This window comes from Ylistrum balloti, unplaced genomic scaffold (assembly GCF_031769215.1).
Source record: "Ylistrum balloti isolate Yb309-2 unplaced genomic scaffold, AGI_CSIRO_Ybal_v1 Utg371384, whole genome shotgun sequence".
NCBI classification, from domain to species: domain Eukaryota; kingdom Metazoa; phylum Mollusca; class Bivalvia; order Pectinida; family Pectinidae; genus Ylistrum; species Ylistrum balloti.
In genome coordinates, this window is record NW_026782729.1 from 135,831 (window position 1) to 150,584 (window position 14,754).

General features: G+C 33.1%; 1 protein-coding gene across 2 annotated transcripts in view; it reads right to left on the minus strand.

Moving 5' to 3' along the window:
• The window catches only part of LOC132562258 (estrogen-related receptor gamma-like), an 89,756-nt gene extending 75,453 nt beyond the window's left edge, over positions 1 to 14,303 (minus strand). Inside the window, exon 1 of one of the 2 annotated variants that reach the window (XM_060226998.1) lies at positions 14,242 to 14,303. The gene's annotated coding sequence lies outside the window, so the exon portion shown is untranslated. Of the gene's footprint in view, positions 1 to 792; positions 983 to 14,241 lie in introns of those variants that run through there. The other variant, XM_060226996.1, reaches the window with a different exon arrangement.
• Positions 14,304 to 14,754: the final 451 nt, after the last annotated feature.

A 14,754-nucleotide genomic window follows, 5' to 3' on the forward strand; every position in this document is an offset into this window, starting at 1 on the left:
GAAGTGAGATTTCTCATTTAAAACACGGGTAGCTTACCTTGCAATTACTTATACTAAAGGACCCAGTCTTGATAAGACTTGGCATTACAGCAATGGTTCGGAAAGATTTATGTAGTAAAGACAAAAACAGCTGATACCAAAGCCAAGTCTCACCACGAACAGGGGAGCATGCGTCAAATTAACTCATGAATACCAATCATTGCTATATCCAAATTTGCAAATAGATTAATTCTAGCAGGCAACATTAAACTGGGCTAACACATAGAATGAATGAGTATTAATGACAATTCAATACCACGTAAAATGCCAAGCGTGGAAGCAAAATAAATTTTAAAAGTTAATTTCTTTTTCCATCGAATGGTTAGTTAAATAAAACAATCAATAAAGTATATAAAAATACAATTTAAACGGTGCAGGCTATACTCCTTCCCACACATTTTACAGCAATGAATTTCTGGGGAGTATTGATTGTCATCAGAATCAACTTTCTTAGTGACAAGAAGAAACACACACAATTAATATATAGTTTGATCAATACCTTTCCACCTGATTTACCTAAGTTTGTCTCTAGAATGAACAGTTCCTACTGGTGAGTTGTCGCACATAATCAATAAACACCTTTTTTGGCATCCAACAACAATCAATTATCAATTAAGATACTAAAAGCCAACAAGGTGAACATGTCCATTATAGCATACATTTGTAGTAAGCTAGTGTCGTTTAGATACAGGAGATGGTATGAGAGAAATCACAGCCTACATTATATCCTGTATGTTATATATCCAGCCTTACCTGTTAGCCAGCCACTAGGAAGTCAGAACATCCATAGTTACTGTCCACTTTATCTTATCATATACTCCAGCAATATTAACCCTTTTACGTATGCTACTATTCCATTCTTTGCCAGTGTGAGCTCAAGAAATTCCACCGTTTTTACATAAATTGATTACAAGCAATCCCAATCCTTCATCTAAGTATAGCCAACCAGCATGGCTCTGGCGTAGTGTTGCTATTTCTGGCTCAATAGTACTCAGCTGTAGTGTCTTGACGTCAGATTCTCACGCATCAAAAGAGGCCTCCCCGTGATAAAACACATGCTCAATGACGCAAACTGCATTCATTGCATGTTGGCTGGAACTGTATGTACGTACAAACAGTAGTTTTGGTGTCTATCAACAGTAAATAGAACACTATTCCTTAAAAAGTGAAACTCTTTCCAAAGCACCAATACTGACAATAGCTATAGGATGTTTGTCCTGTTTTTTCACATGTCACCTGGACAAGCTTTACTGATTTTGAAACTTAACAAAAACATTTGCTTACATTAAAACCCTGACTGGTTAGAAAAGTCGCTGTGCTATATAAGGACAGTATTCTATGATACGTACTTACTCTAGTACGGAAGTAGTCATGTGTAGTAGTGAATACACACATACACTTTCAGTTTGTTTATTTAACCTCTTTAAGGACAGCACAAACCACCCGAGAGTCAGAATAATGACTTTGTACTTTGTATTCATGATATGTCCAAATTTCATGATATCTTTAGTAGTTGATTTTTTTTTTTTTTTTTTAATTCTTTTACTCAGCTGTAGTGTAATTTTGTAACTGCAGATATTTTTAACAAAACTGTTAATTACATGAAGACACATAAAACATTTTTTCATTCCATCTAAATGCACTTAAAAACCTATTCATATGAGTTTGCCCCTTTTGTACTTGATGTTTCCAAAAACAGTTATTGCGCAGCAGCAGTATCATATTACCTTCAACTTTAGTCTAATGTGGGAAAATTCCAGCTGTTCATTCACTAAACTTAATCCTTGTATACAAACAGCAGTTGTAGTAGTAGCAGTAATACATATGGAGTAAATGCAATTTTTGAAAAGCTGATGCTATGATAGTGTAACTAAGGTAGCTAAATCTTGAAATATGAATATTTCAACAGTCTGAGGCTAGCTGTCATAGAGATTTATGATGAGGTCAGAAAAGGGATAAATGTGTTAGACATATAAGAACCCAGATTTATGTAGTATATGGCTGATAAATGAGACATAATTAAAAATGACAAGAAAAATTGTGTATGTTACCATATTTGACGATTTTTGTTAACCTTATTCTTTCTTATTATTCTAATCATTTGTGATCTGTCTGGATTTAGTGGGAAATTTTGCTCACAACTTAAGATTAACTTGAACGTTAATTACATGTACCTCATAATATATGTACATTTTAATTACACTTGTACGTATCAGTATATCACAATTCAGGATTTATACATGAACCTCGCCCATTCTAAATACATACAAATATGCAAGCAACCATTAAAATCCAAAGTCACAAGATCATTCCCATGTGTGACATCTTTACAATATACATGAGGATAATACTCCAAACCTACTACTCTGATATCTCATTCAGTATTTTACACAAAGAGAATTTTCCCTTACACAAATGAAAAATGAATTATAAAGAGTTTTCTGGCTTAGAACTAACTTCTCCTGCCAGGTATTCATCTTTTCTCATAATACTGTGCAATTGCATTACTGGGTGAAAAAACGGGTTTTGTAATGTATATTATAGTAGATAGATCCAGGGTTTGACTTATTGGAACATTACATCAACACTTTTGAAGATATAATAAATTATTTACCGGGAGGAGGAGATGGTCAGCGAATAGCTGAGAATTTCCAACATGTTAGGAAAGTGTTTCACTTCTCGAACTATATATAGGAAACATCAGTCAGAAGAATAACTACCCTTTTAATCATATACTGGTAAATAAAGCAAGGTTTCCTCAGTTTTGGATCTTTGAGAAACAGGAAATGATTATTGATCTACAGTGTGGGATCCCGGGAAATGGGTAAAGGTTATGGTTCTACAGTGTGGGATCTCTATGAACCAGGTAATGATAATGGTTCTACAGTGTGGGGTCTCTGGGAACCAAGTAATGATAATGGTTCTACAGTGTGGGGTTTGTAGGAACCAGGTAATGAGTTTAGTTCTACAGTTTGAGATCTCTGGGAAACATGTTGTGATCATGGTTCTACAGTGTAGGATCAGCAGATGTGTTCTGCTCACTAAGAACCACTTTACTAAGGACAATGTCAATCTAACAAGTGTGGACTTCCTCAGATACTCAGCAAAGTAAATATGACCTACTATCACTATATCCTACTGTATCTAGCTCTGTCAATACCTGATAAACTAACACTGTCCAAAGATTGGGCCTCGTTAATCCGTTCAGCATTTAGAATGGCTAAACAACACTAAAATTTGGGTCATTAATGCATATAGTCTTTAAAATAGCAACTCCCATACAGCATTCTAAAAAGTTTGACTTAAGAGTTTAATTTATACCTAAAAAGCATTTATGATATCAAAATTGTCAGAAACAATTCTGTTATAACATATATGGAAAACATTTCTGATGATTCAGCTAATCCACTGTTGCTCTCCTGCAGATATATACATGTGTAATCTGTCTGGACAATATTCTTATCACCCAACTAAATTAAGCTATTGTGGCATTTATTTCCTGTAAGCTATGGTTGTCATAATGCTACAATGCATGTGTCTTTCAATACTAACTGCAATGAAAACTTATCATTAGCATTACATATCATACAATACCCCTTGTATGTCACTACACAACATTTAAGGATACAAGTAATAAGCACAGCCCAAATCTATGATAAAAGTTATCATTAGCATAGCCCCAGTATGTGATAAATGATGTCATGACTGATTAGCACATTCCTAATCTATGATAAGTGTTGTCATGATAAGCATAGCCCCAGTCTATGATAAATGTTATCATTAGCATAGCCCCAGTATGTGATAAATGATGTCATGACTAATTAGCACATTCCAAATCTATGATAAGTGTTGTCATGATAAGCATAGCCCCAGTCTATGATAAAATGTTGTCATGATCAGCATAGCCCCAGTCTATGATAAATGTTATCATTAGCATAGCCCCAGTATGTGATAAATGATGTCATGACTGATTAGCACATTTCTAATCAATGATAAATGTTGCCACAGCTTGAATCTTTGGTAAATCTAGGATGAATATTGTCAATATCAGCAAAAATAAGCCTAATATGACCTTGAACTTCACCTCGAAACTCTAAAACACAAAGCCATGCAAGATATAGTTACATTTAACCATAGCTTTTATCAAACATACTTAAGAAACAAAGTTATATTGATTTGGATGGGACAAGATATGACAAAGCGGTCAAAGGTTTCCATCCCTGTTAAAACTGTTTCTCATTCGACAATCTGTATGTTGTGTAGTCATAATAGCAATGGTTGTAAATATGCAAAGTTCACTCTGAAAATCACTTCCTCTATACAAATGGCATGAGTATAAATTAGACAGGATGCACAATTTTAAGCAACTCATATCCTGTTTTATTTAATTTTCATTTTTTCAACTGCAGTATATATGATAAAATCTTCCAGATTAATTAAAATTTCAGACAATGCTCCAACATGTCATTTAAAACTCATTTCATTTGGCAACCAAATTAGCAATGATTATGCATTTATCAAATGTTCAAGAACATCAGATAAGGTAACCTATTAATGAAAGCCAGACATATTGAACAACAAATGAAATAAAAACATGTACAAAGACAGACTCAAATGACTACCCTTTTATTTCAAATTACTATGAAGTTTGGTTCATTTCCAGCTGTAGTTTACACAGAATTAAATCAATAAAAGCTGAAAAAATACAATCATACATTGCACTACTCAAAATGTTCAAAGCCTCATCATGTGGATCAATAATAATTTTAATCTACCATATTTCCTTTTTATAACTGGAGACATTATTCTAATGAAAAATTGAAACTATGTGAATTAATGCAGTCTAACAATAGAAAATGTCTGGAAGACGTGAATTTTTTCGCTCCTTAAAAATTACTCTCTATATTTGACAAGACTCTATAAAACAGAAACTGTGACCTTGACCTAAAAACTCTGAAGCACAAGTGATAAAGCTTAGGGTAGCTGATATTTGTATAAATTTTTATCACAATCCCCAGTTGCTAGAGTGATGTCAGCAGAACGAGAGGAGATGCAACATGACAGGACAAACATACATGTAGGTAACACCGCAAGTCATAAAATGTGCAGTGTCATAAAATTGATCAAGTGGGATACAAGAATTTTTCAGCGACATTCCACCATCTGAAGAGTTACATTTGAATACTTGCAATCAGACAAAATTTTTAGTCTCCTCTCAATAATTATTGTAAATAAATAACTCTTTTCTTTCCATGTAATGATTGGCAATGATTCCTTCTTCCTGCACTTTTATCAAAACTCCATCAAAGCATTAAAAACATGTATAAACATGCCCAAGGTTCCGTGACCACTGTCCATATTTAGTTCAAGATATGAGTTCTCAAAGGAAGTTTCTAAAGAAAAAATACTCATTACATAATTAAGCATCATCACAGAAGGCAGGTGCTCCATTAAAAATAAAAGACAGGCAGTTTACAGGAATTTCAAACGCTATAAACTATCAGGTCGTCAGACCCCCTGTCTTACCATATCTACCCTGCTATCTAATCAATGTCAAACCTAAACCAAAGATTTGTTGTAGAGTGGTGACCTTCTATAGTAAAGCCTGGGGTCCACAGCTCATTTACAACATAGGCAGCCTCGGTATAATGTTAACTAAATTTGATAGAGACATATTGACAAGCAATGCTTTCTATTTTTGTAAAATGGTGCTTGTATAAGAAAATTTTTGTTCAGTTTTTGTTTTCTAGTGGCTTATTACACTGACAAATGCCAAATCAATACGCTGTCCAACTTGAAAATGCCAACGGAGGTTAGGTGAGCTAGCGAGCAGCCGATCAATCGTCTGCAATATACCGCATCGAGATAGAATGCAAACTCAATCCAATCTATGGATCCTAACACAAATCAAGAGAAACAGCCCAAAAGAACTGTACTTTCTAGTTAGGCAGATACGTCAATCCTATAATTAAAATATGACCTCTGTTGCCCTTTACTGGCCTGAGTGATCATCTCTTTCCACCAGTATTTATTGTCAAATCAATCTATCCCATCCCATGTGTGAATTAAATGTGTTGTTTAGGTTTCATTATGTATATAACTTAATCAACATCAGGAACATTTTCTGTATACTTTCAAAGAAACTACACTATACAGTGTATGGTCTATAGTTTAATTATCTGCCCTTCTACCACTTAACTTGCAAGGGAATTTCGGTAAGAGTTAATAATCTCACAACATTTACAAATACAACTTCTTTGAAGTGAGTATTCATTCAGTGTCAGACTTCAGCGAAGTACAAATTCAGCTCAAATCGGACAATGTTGAGACAGTGGTAGCATAAAATCTAAAGTTTGACTGAGGGATATAACGTTAAAGGACATTGCCTGCTTTATGAATATAACTTAAGACATTTTAATAACTCCATCCACACACTCTGCTACTGAACATCAAATTTTTTACTTTATCAACAACTGCTGTTCCTGTGAGAAATCAATAAACAAAACATTTACCTCTGAAAGTGCTACTGTGACTATCAGGATGTAGTGACGGATGTGCAGAAACATCACCCTTAGGTGCCTAATTGTACCTGCATATTTCGAAGATACTGGTTAACCAAAACAATTACTTATCACATAATTCAACAAGGATCTCTGAATAGGCTTGGACAAAACTCACACCTGAAACAGAAATCCTATTTCAAAATTCTAGTAGAAATTGCTCATTGTTAAAGTGGGTCAGTAAATACCTAATGCTTTCCTTCTGGTCCATTTTCAGAATCAAGCAGGCATCATTCATTAATATTTAAAGTGGAAGTCTTACCCAACGTATTTGGCAGATACTACACAGCTTGCAGACATATTTTTGTTGGCTGATTATAAAAACTCCTTACACTTTTCACAGTGAAATATAACTTTTTACAGAGAAAATATAAGTGATATTTTCATTTCAGTGAAAACAGCAAGTTTCCACTCATTTTTTGACCAACCAGATTACAGTATTTTCACTTAAAATATTAATTCTCCCAGAAAGCATTGCCGACTTCAAGAACAACAACTCTTGTGTAGATAGCCATCATGGAAATATAGAAAATGGCAAATTCAAACTGGCATTAAGGTGTGAACAGATATATATTTTTCATTAATTTGAGCTTGTTTTTTTTATCTAGCATCTATCAACTTTCTAAACATTATTTGTACAGAATCAAACAGAAGTATGACATGAACCCCTAGTTTCTAAATCTGACATTATACCTATAAGATATGAAACAGTCATCATGATATTGAAGGTCCTAAGCTAATCAAGATCACATATTCTTCTTATATATCTGTTACTTAAAATAACAATTTTCTGATGAGAAATTTCTGTACTTACAATTTTCATACCATTTGATGTGAATTCAACCTCAGTGTAAGTACATCTTTATTACTTTACTAGGAAGTTGTGGTATGGTATTGAACCTGTTATTCACTATTCACCCCTATCCAAAGGTTACATTTTTCATTAGGTGTCATAGATGATGTGAGTAGAAAATCATCCTTCTCCACATGAATGCATTGATTTTATGTAGGATTGACCTCTGATAGAAATTTATATGAAAGTTCTCAGCTCTTTTGATCATTGCCAAGGGGAAACTAATACTTATGTTGAACAAAATTTTCCCAAGATTTAATACTGATATCAGACAAAATATCCCTAATGTTGATGTCAAATAAGACATTTCTCATAATGATGTACGACAAAACATTCCTCATATTGGTGTCGGACAAAATATTCCCAATTCTGGTGTCAGACAAAAATATTCCTAATACTGATGTCAAACAAAATATTCATAACATTGATGTTGGACAAAACATCTCTAATAATGATGTAAGACAAAAACATTCTTAACACTGGTATCAGACAAAATATTCCTAATTCTGGTGTCAGACAATAACATTCTTAACACTGGTATCAGACAAAATATTCCTAATTCTGGTGTCAGACAATAACATTCTTAATTCCGCGGAACATACGCAATGACATCAAGTCAAACCACTTAAATTCAGTAGATTTTTTCTTCTGTAAATATTTCCACATGACAAAAAGTTGAAGTGATGTAATGGGATAGTCACGAGTCATGAAACAAAGGTTAAGTGATTTCATTCACTTTTGATACAATAAGTTGATGAACTTTAGATTACCGTTGCAGTAATATATATAACCTTGTGAGACGAAAAAGATCTGTTAAAAGTGAGGCTATATATATACTGTACATTTACTTCATACCTCCACAGAAAATTTGGTCTACCTAAAGTTAATCAATGGTGAAGTCAGGACAAGTGTTTCATAATTACATATTTTATGGAAAAAAATGACAATAAATACTTACATTTATACAACAAATATGCCCTACATCTTTTACAGCTGTAACCCTATCAGATGTATACATGTACTATTGTTAGGTCCAAGTACAAATTAATTATATAATGTGTCTTGTCATCCAAATGCGGTTCACTGAACCCTAGAAGGGTATAATCCATCACTGCACATGAATATATCACACATAATAGTACTTTTATTTAAGGAGGATTGGTTCGTTAGGGCTTTGCTACTATGAGACTTGTTATCACTGATATATTCTACATGACGGAAATTATGACAATCTGTATTAATGTATGAGGGACCTAAAAATGAGTTCAACATAAGCATTACTTTATACCATCTTCATCAGAAATTTTCTGTGTGTGGATGGAAGTTCTGAATAATATGACTTTATCCCTACAAATATGAATAAAAAATAGGTATGTTTCTGACAAGCAAGCTTTACTGCTCAGCTGACAAATATGCAATAAGCATGTCTCTGACAAGCAAGCTTTAATACACAATTTACTAAATATGCAATAAACATGTTTCTGACAAGCATATGTTACTGTAAAGTTGACTAAATATGCAATAAGCATGTTTCTGACAAGCAAGCTTTACTGCTCAGCTGACAAATATGCAATAAGCATGTTTATGACAAGCATGCTTTGCTATACAATTTACTAAATATGCAATAAGCATGTTTATGACAAGCAAGCTTTACTGCTCAGCTGACAAATATGCAATAAGCATGTTTATGACAAGCATGCTTTGCTATACAATTTACTAAATATGCAATAAGCATGATTCTGACAAGCATACTTTAATACACAATTTACTAAATATGCAATAAGCATGTTTATGACAAGCATGCTTTGCTATACAATTTACTTAAACAGATTTTAAAATATTAACACAACAATTATGCAATAAACATGTTGCTAACAAGCATGTTTTCCTATGCAAGACTCAACTGACTTATATGAATTTTGAAGGAAGAACTTTATGTTAAATATTGCTTACCTACTTGCTGAGTAGAGTGTCAATTGATCTTGGAGAAAAGCCATCTTCCAATATCTGTAGGCATTATAACTTCTATAAAGGCAACTATTTCAAACTCTACCCTGGGGACCAGACCATTGACCTCAACTTCAAGTGCAAAAATCACATACTGATAGAGCTGGATTATAAATAAGCTGGTGACCTACTTGATAAAGATGAGATACAATTGGCCAATCAGCAGCCCCATTCTGAAATAGTCCATGTTAGGGTGAAACCTTTAACACAGTAATCAACGGTGTTATCAGGACCAAAACTTGTGATCATTAGGATATGATGTGTTCAAACTATCAACAGTTACATGTCTACCAAACTTTATTTTTTCATTTTCTTCTTTTTATAAAAAGAAATTTTCCTATTTCTGAAATGTACCTGGTTGTGATTAACCTGTTCCATGCTATCATGCTGACCCAAGTACCTCAATACCTGTGAGTTAGTTTAACTAGAGTGCATAACCCTGCCTGGCCAGATACCAGGTACAGTCAAGGTTCTGTTAGAATTCAGGTAAACAACTTTAAACAAGACCTTTCAGCTCTGACAAAGCAAGAGTGTGAATTATATATATATAAATATCTTTTTACTTTAACAATTATCACAAATTACAACTTTGGCAAACTGCAAGCTTTTCTAATCACCAACTTATTTCAACATCCATCTTTGTCATCTGGGCAGGTCAGGTGGAGGTGGCAACTTACAACTACAGGGAGCAGACTTTATTTAGTACAACTGCTTATGTTTCTTATACTGTAAACTAAACAGAAACTTGATCAATTCACAAACTTACATTATTCAATTTTAAGTCATAACTTTGGAAAAATTGATTGAGTTATCGCAATATGTCTTTGCACCAAAAGGTTAAGTTCTGCTTATTTTCCATTAAAATAAGGATACTTATGATTGAGCTTGACTTTGGAACATGACATTGGTATCAGCCTTTAGCTGAAGAACTGACTTTTTGAGGCATATGCAATGTGCAAGTGAAAATGATAATTTCTTTGTAATTAATGTCTGAATGCCAACCAAGTGTGGGTTACTTATTTTCCTTACTTTTTATAGTGATAGAGGTTTTTGGTTCATTTGCTCATGACTGATATTAAGTCAATTGAATGTAAGAATTACTTGGACTACATAATCATTTAAAAGGTTAAGCAAGGACCGTACTCTGTACAGATATACTTTAAACAAAAGAAAGAAAAAAATAAAAGCAATTTTGAAGCCAGTTTGCAGAGCAACAAATATCTATGTATTCTAGTATTGCCTGTAAGCAATGAACAAATTCATGGGTTACTACTATTAATTCATCCATTATAATAGGATTCTATCACCTCATAGTAATTTCTTGAAACCTAATAAATGTCTACTATTATGCTACATATTGCAGACTGATTCATCGGGAAATATGTATTATTCCATGTTCTTTGAAGCACTCTTGTGTTCTTCTCCCTTTATGGTCATTTAGGCACATCATCAATACAAATAAGATGGCTGAGAACCTGGTTTGTAGGGACTCATCTTTGTTACCATGCCATCAAGCATAATTGACTGCTTTCCTTCTTATGAAAATGATGCCCTTTTTCCATTTCTCCAACTGATTTTTTGTATTTCTCCAACTGAAGATATTTATGACTGTGTTTTGTCCTACTGTATCTAAGCTTCCTTGAATATTATCATGAATATTTAAATTTACCTAGAAAAAATCTGAACGGAGAAAAAACAAATAATGCATTTACCTTGTAAATAAAATTCTGTTTAATTTAACTTACTTAACGATTATCGAGATGGTTTCTTTCAAAATGATTGATCTTTAATATAGTAAAAGAGTATATATTAGTGAAAGATTATAATACTTCTTCTTTAACGAGGTCATCATTTTTGCACTATAAATGAAGATTTGGAGTCCCACAAGGTTAATCAATCCAAGATTTACTTCTGCCTTTGTCTATAAAAATTGTCTCACAACTCACACAAACTAGCAACATTTAAGTGGAGTTCTACTGTAGCCAGCGATGGGATAGGGAAGAGGGTGGGGGAGAGATATGGCCAACTGGTTAGAGGTTTCAATGTAGTGCAAGCAGAAAGATGGCTGGCCTGCTAGTCCTATTTGTAGAATAGTGAGCAATCTTTGGTAATCATAATATAGTGTAGGTCTAGATCTTGTGATTAGGGAGTAAGCAAAGGTAGTGAGTGCATCAGGTCCTTGGCATATAAACTTTCAATGCAATATATGTAGTATGGTGTATAGGTGACTACTCAGTATAATGGATTATTTGAATCATATGGTTTCATAATACTATAGCTTTTAATTCATGTGTCAGGAAAGCTATTTATTATAATCTGGCAAATTTCTCAAGTTACATATAAAAGATTATTGACTTGCATTTACCCTGAGGGCAGCTTAGTTTACATGTACTGGACAGAGTACTTAAGTCTCAAAAGGTCAGCCAAAAAAAATCACAATTTAATAAGGAACCTTTGCATGATGAGCCTGTAAAATATATTGAAGTGCTCCTTTGAGGCAAACACAAGTTTAAAATTTCCTTTTACCATAATTGATATTGCAGCTGATAGGGAAACACAGATTAGTATGTTTCATCTCTATTCACTTGTACAAGCTTGTTACTCAGCTTCCTATTACACTTTACAATTATATATTCAATGCATTCACTGCAAGTGTATATGCCAATACTTATCAATCAGAATTTTTCAAATGACCCATATGTCCCATTTAATCCTAATGAAAACCAAACTGATAAAATGATTATATTTATATATTGAATTATGTAAATGATGTATTATCAAACCATGTCAACATATTGATTGATTGGGAAATTTTAGTAGTAATTTACTCCCATTGTATGGAAACAAAATCATGAAAAAGAAAATATCAATTTTGCCACAATGAAAATTGATTTTTTTTTTTATTATTATGTAGGATTATCATGACACTGATTTCATGGTATTCCTTAGAGCAAGTTTCTGATGGTTCATCACTATCTCTGGCTTGGTGGCAAGAAATCAATGTTATCAGAGAGACAGCATAACGAGTGTTCCTCTATACATTCATACCAACATAAAACAAATCTGCTTGTTTATCTCTGCTGAACACATCAATCCAATTGGGACCTCAAATATTTGGAAGACTCATAAATCTGTTGGATTCTTCCATCAGTACCTTGTATAAATGAAATCATTTAATTAATTAATGATTAAAACATGTAGAATTTTTTTTTCAATTTAAGAATTTTAGCTATCCACTGTTTCATATGCCACAAGGTAAATTCCAAAGGTCAGAAACACATCTTACTGTTAATTTTACATTTTTCTTTCCACAAATAAAATCAGTTTCCCCAACATACCTTTTATGAGTCAAGGGAGGTAAGAGCAAAAAGAAAACAGAAGAAGAAGAGTCTGGGTCATCTGAATTACCTGTGAGGTTCTTTGTCTCAAATATCTTAAACTTTGTTTACTTATGTCCATTTTGTTATAATGTTCTACTGTATCACCAAATTCTAGTGACAATACTTTGAATAGTCAACCATCACATCTGATTTTGTTAATTATAAGTAAATGTTAACTTTACTTGGTTTTAAACATGAAAAAATAAAATTGTTATTTTTATTTTTGGTATCATCAACGTTATCCATTTTCTTCTCGTTGAATAAAATTACAATACTAATTTCATGTGTCTTCCTATAATAATACAAAACATTTGTAAAAAGAAGTAACAGTAGCCAACATAACACTTTAAAATACTGGGGTATAACCTAATTCAAGCAATAATTGTGTGTAATTTATGATTCTAATGACCATTCTGGTAATAATGAAAACATTTCTTTTTTAAAGACTTGAGCAGATTCTTTTCAGTTGCAATTAATATAGATACAACATTACAATCTCTTTACAAAATTATGCAACAAAAGCAGGTACTTGCACAGACTGAATTTCATTCATATTATGATATCCCAGTGTATGTCAGCAAAGCTTATGAAACTGGCTGTATAAATGAAAATGCAATATAGACTGTTACGTTTATTCACAGGTCATAATTTAACAATGTCACTAAGTGATTGTATCACAAAGCAATAGTTTATGTACATAATGATAAGATGCATACCAGATCATGACCGTATCTTTTGGGCATAAGAATAATTAACCATTGGTTATCAACTTTTTTTTCAATTCTGATGCAAGATATTTAGTTTTTGCACTGTAATGAGTATTGAGCAATTCTATTCTCTGCTTTATCTAGGTTGCGTCAGTATGGGGGATTTTCCACTAGCGATTTGTTAACAATACACATGCGAGTGCACTTGAATCTATATTGATATATCTGTTAGTATTACAATACATGTAAATGAAATAACAACTCGTCAATCAAAATAATTCGGCTGGAATAATAAGAATAAATTTCTACGTTTGTTAACAATTCAACTGGTAATGCGTACACGTGTACCGTTAGTACAATAGCACGTACTGAATTTCGTCTGCTAAAACAATTTCATGAAGCAAACACGTGGGTAACAATCATATAAATTATACTGATCAAATAGATAAAATATTGAAAATGATGATGAAAGAAAATTAACCTTAATATGCTTAAAAAGTTACGAAAGAGGCAGTGGTTTAGTATCTTTATTTCATTGGATGACATAAATAACGATAATCCAATGAAATGTAAGAACATGCGGCCTTCAACAAACACGTTGCGTCTATGGATTGTACCGGTGTAAAATACTTCAAAGGTAAATTAACAAGTGCGTGTCACATTTTTATCAAAACTATGTGAAAAGAATATCTTACCTTCTCCTTATAATTGGATCAGCTGATTTCTGGACTCATTTGAGCGCTGTCAAAGCATAATAAGCATGCGTTGTCCACGAGTGCTGTTTGACGGATTACCCTTTCAGCGTGAAACCATTATCAATGCCCGGATGCATGTGTAACGTGAGGTCAAAGGTTACTCCGTTCGTTAATAGTATATTAAACACAGACCTAGTCTTTCAGTATCCAATGTAGACCTAGGCCGAACTTGTTTAATTAAGTTATGTGCGAGATTTTTTAATTTAATCTGTGGGATTTTTTTTTTAATTTTATGTCGTGCGTAGCATGCAACCAAAGGATTAATTTTACTGCGAAGGGAGCTAACTCTTAAAAAATATGTACACCCTCACACATTTTCTGTGAAGTTCAACTGTTAAAAAGATAAGGATAATAACATGTTAAATTGGATAAAACACAACGCCACATTTACAGAAACATATAGACAAGATCGAGGCTGTACAAAGACGAGCTACCAAAAGTCTCCCAGGGATG